The 4,875-nt window shown below is 31.3% G+C and overlaps 1 long non-coding RNA gene across 1 annotated transcript; it reads right to left on the bottom strand.

Annotated features, from left to right (window-relative positions):
• Positions 1-3,599: 3,599 nt before the first annotated feature.
• On the bottom strand, positions 3,600-4,408 carry LOC111392243. The gene is made up of 2 exons (XR_002702240.1): positions 4,130-4,408; positions 3,600-3,931 (listed from the first exon to the last, which is right to left on the bottom strand). It is a non-coding gene; the product is annotated as an uncharacterized LOC111392243 (long non-coding RNA).
• Positions 4,409-4,875: the final 467 nt, after the last annotated feature.

Raw genomic sequence — 4,875 nt, 5'->3', positions numbered from 1 at the left:
TTAAATGAATTCGTGAATTTTGATAAGGTTTTTATTGTCGGCGTCAGAGCCAATCTCTTCTCATAACACGGCGATTTCAGCCAACCTTGACGAATTCGATCCATGTATCAAATTTGTTGATTTGATTTTTCTTCATCCATTTTTTTGAATGATGAACATCAGAACATGAAAGACTTTGGGACTTCTTTTGTCGGAAACAGCTTGCTCGTGAAGAAGTCCCAGGTGGATTCCTGGAAAAGCCAATATATAAATACTATATTAATTATATAATTATTTGATCGGAATCGAATTAATCTAGTGGGTGTGATTCCCGTGTGCAGCTAATTGCGTCTATATAACTTATATGGTCCCATATGTACAGACACCAAGTTCATTGAAAATTGGGAAAAAAAGTCTATTGAACAGTGCATACATGGAAAGGATAAGCTGGAGAAGAAAATGACGAATTCGGAATTTCATGAGTTTTTTTGTGGTAGTATTAAAACTAAATTCATTTATTTGATTTTCTAATGATATTGGTAATTAATTAATTTAATTGTAAGATGGTGGTGGCGGTGGTTCTTGGTGGTGTTGACTGTGGTGGAGTAGGATAGGGTAAGGTGAATAGTATATTTGACTAGTTAATTGGAGAATTTATTTTATGACCTATTAAATGTGTGAATGTAACCAATTAATTTAATAATATGTGACCTATAAAAACGTCTAATTCGCTATTAAATTTGTAAACGTGACCTACAATTATGTCTTTGACGTAATTTTGACATTGTGTGGTTTGTGACTGAATAAGATCAATGTGATCCCATAGGAGTTGTAACCAAATATATTTCTAGTTGTGACTTGTTAACAATGCAGAATTCGACCAGTGACATATCACCAGTGACTTGGGATCTGCAATTGGATATATGTCTAGTTGTGACATGTGACAATGGCATGTTACCTATGACTAGTGACCTACGAGTTGTAATAAGAAATATGTCTAGTTTAGCCTATGACTGGTAGGTAACTTTTTACAAGATATATCTATAACATGATCAAACCTCATATATATATATATATATATATATATATATATATTAATTTGCTATTAAATTTGTAAACGTGACCTACGATTATATCTTTGACGTAATTGTGACATTGTGTGGTTTGTGATTGAATAAGATCAATGTGATCCCGTAGGAGTTGTAACCAAATATATTTCTAGTTGTGACTTGTTAACAATGCAGAATTCGACCAGTGACATATCACCAGTGACTTGGGATCTGCAATTGGATATATGTCTAGTTGTGACATGTGACAATGGCATGTTACCTATGACTAGTGACCTACGAGTTGTAATAAGAAATATGTCTAGTTTAGCCTATGACTGGTAGGTAACTTTTTACAAGATATATCTATAACATGATCAAACCTCATATATATATATATATATATATATATATATATATATAACTTATTTATCGGTAACAATTTATCATATTAATATGTAACAACTTATTTCTCGATCATAAATTTTACAAGTCATGACTTATTTAATATCAAAAGTTTTTGAATTTTTGATTTGATATCAATGCACAATGACTTGTGACATCTGATCTATAACCAATTTATTTTGATTTGTGACCTGTTGATAATAATATGTGATCTATTCAATATGACTGGTAACCTGTGCATGATTTGTGACCTGTGAACTGTTACCTGTGACAAGTGATTTGTGAACTATAACCTGTGACCTGTAAACATAAAGAAGTAATCTGTGACCAATTTTATTTGATCTGTGACTTGTGGATATTGTGACCTAAGCACAATGATCTGTGGCCTGTGAACTGGTACCTGTGACATGTGAGTATTAATCAGTGAACTCTAACAATTGTATAAAGACTAGTGACATGTGACAAGTAATAAGTGCACATTGAACTTTCACAACTAAATTATAACTTGTAACAAATGACATGTGACAATTTTTCACCCATGACCAGTGACCCATGGCCTAGGAGTAGTGATCTGAGACATGTAACCAGATATATGTCTAATTGTGATATGTCACCAATTACATGTGATTTTACTTGTGACCAATTATAGGTGACGTGTGTCCAGTAACCTGCGACTTGTGGTGGATAACATTTTTTAGCAACATGAAGTAACTAATGACCGGCTTAAATGATAGGAAAATGTCTCATATGACATGCATAAATGACAAGAAACTTACACGTCCAAAAATTCAACAGCAACTTGAAAAAACTAAATAAACTTATAACCCTAAACAAAATAAATTCATATTCACACTGATCACAATTCATTTATTCATTACAAATTATCAAATTAATTAGCCATAATTATTCATTGCAACTCATTTTTAAAAGTTTGTAGCTCATTAATATGTTGACTATGACCTTTGTGACCAAGTGTGTTTAATTTCGATCAATTGTGACCAGTAATGTATTGGATATGACATGTTGTCTAACTATAATATGTTATCATAAATTATATCTAACAAAAAATTAACCTAAATTAAATATCAATCATAATACACAGATGTCATCCACGTTAACGTAACATCTATCATTCGTAGTATTAAAAAGGTGAAAAAATTCATCCACGTGTACATAATTACCAGCAATCGAATCACATACTAGTCACAAACTATACGAGGTCACAATTACGAAGATACAATTTGTACGTCATAATTATAAATTTAGTATCAAATTACAGGTTTTTATATGCCACAAATTATTTACAGTCACAACTTACCAAATTAATTTGTTCTAACTTATTTATAGATCACAATTATCAAATTAATGTATCATAATTTATTTATTTGTTGCATAAACACAAATTATATTAAATTAAATATATTAAATTCACAAATCTATATAATTTGGTCACAAATAAAAATTTTTATAGGTTACAAATTATTTCTATATCACAAATAAAAATTTTTATAGGTCATAATTTATTTGTCGATCACAAATTTGAAAAATTTATTGGTCACAATTTTTTTTTTTGTTGCAATGACCCGTGACCACTTCAATTGGATCTGTAACCTATGCACATTATAACATAATAAATTTGACTTTTGACGTTGGAGTTTTTACTTGTGACTCATAACATAAAATGTGATCTATAACATATGAAATGTGACCTCATTTGTTCATTACAAAGTTTGTTTTCAATGTGGCTGTTTGTAGTCATGTAAATCTAATTTGTTCATAAACGTATCTAAGTCACATACAATCATATTTAACACAGATCGAATCACAACTCAAGTTACTGTTTATTTTTCAATCACAAATTATCGAATTTTAAGGTCACTGTTTATTCGCCGGTCACAAAATCAAAACTTTTATAGGTCACAATCTATTTAAAAATCACAAATCACACATTTTATAAGTCACGGTTCAAATTTTTAGGCACAAAATATCCAATTTATTGGATATGATTTCAAATAATTAGTCACACATTATTTATTAATCACAAATAAACCAATTTATCGATCATTATCAACCAAATGAGTGATCTCAAACATCCCACCCCACTCAACCAAATGATTGGTCACAACCCTGTATACAATCCCAATTAACTTTTAGAAAAGAACTTAAGCAAGAGGAGCTCAGAAAAGCATAATTCCACACATCCAAAGTAAAAATGCAATAATCATATTTACAAGACAAGATATAAAGAGAGAGAGTTGGAAAAATAAAACCCAGAAAACAGAACACCATTAATGGCATAGAGCCAAAAACCATCATCTCTCACAATTCACGCCTACCACACCCCTTTCCCCTCTCATATAATTCACGCCTACCATTACCATTAATAGTCATTCCATTTGCAACAGTAATCATTGCATCAACAACGGTAATGGCGTCACATTGCTCCATTTTGCTATCCAGTGCGAGTCTATCTGACCTTTCTTCATGCGCTTCTCCTCAAACTTAACAAAAATTAAGAAATAATGTCAAAATACACAACCAAATAGTAATTTAATCTATCAATTTTATTTCAATTCGAAAAAAAAAATCTAATTACAAGCCAACTAATTTTTTAATCTTGATTGAGCGTCGGAGCGAAATGAGGAGTGTGACGTCAGAGGAAAATTCTTATTATCAGAGTGAAGGAAAAATGGAAGCACCTTGAGTTTTATATACTCGTCGCAGATCTCAACCGTTGATAGCTCTAGGATTTCGGAGCAGTTGTTCTGCCTTTCACGTTTCTGGTGCTCGATACTTCGTGCGATGCTGTCCACGGTGGTGGATGAAGATGGATCGTTGCTTGGGTTCCGGTGAGTAGTCGGCTGTGGAGGGAATGTTTGTTGGCGACAATGGTGGTCGCCGGCGAGAGAAAGTGGCTGTTGGAAGGTTTTGAGAGAGGGATGAGATATGATGGGTGGAGAGAGAGAAAAAATAGACTCGATTTAATAATAGTTATCATTAATATTAAAAATATAATTAACACCTGATTTTTGAATTAAATTAGTTAAAACTTGATTAATGATAATGTAATTTTAAATCCATGTTTGCGTGTAATTTTCTCATTTCTTTTCCAATCTAGTATGGTTGGTTTGATTTAAAATCAATCCAATTCAATCCAATTAATGGTTTAAACCCAATTCAACCCGATCAAGTTTGGGTTGGATTGATCGATTTGGGCTATGACCCAATTAAAGTTGGATCCAATTATTATTATTTTTTTATTAAATTTGGGTAAATTTCTAAAGTTTGAAGTTATTTGAAAATCTCTCTTTTTTTAAGCACCTATATAAGGAATTTTTTTTTTTTGAAAAATAATGTGTGTGTGTGTGTATTATACAATTTTTTGGGATTTATTCATTTCATCATCATGTTATTAAATTTTACTTTATTGTCAAATAACATTTCA

Source organism: Olea europaea, unplaced genomic scaffold (genome assembly GCF_002742605.1).
Source record: "Olea europaea var. sylvestris unplaced genomic scaffold, O_europaea_v1 scaffold907, whole genome shotgun sequence".
Lineage (NCBI taxonomy): Eukaryota > Viridiplantae > Streptophyta > Magnoliopsida > Lamiales > Oleaceae > Olea > Olea europaea.
This window is presented reverse-complemented; position numbering and strand designations above follow the sequence as displayed.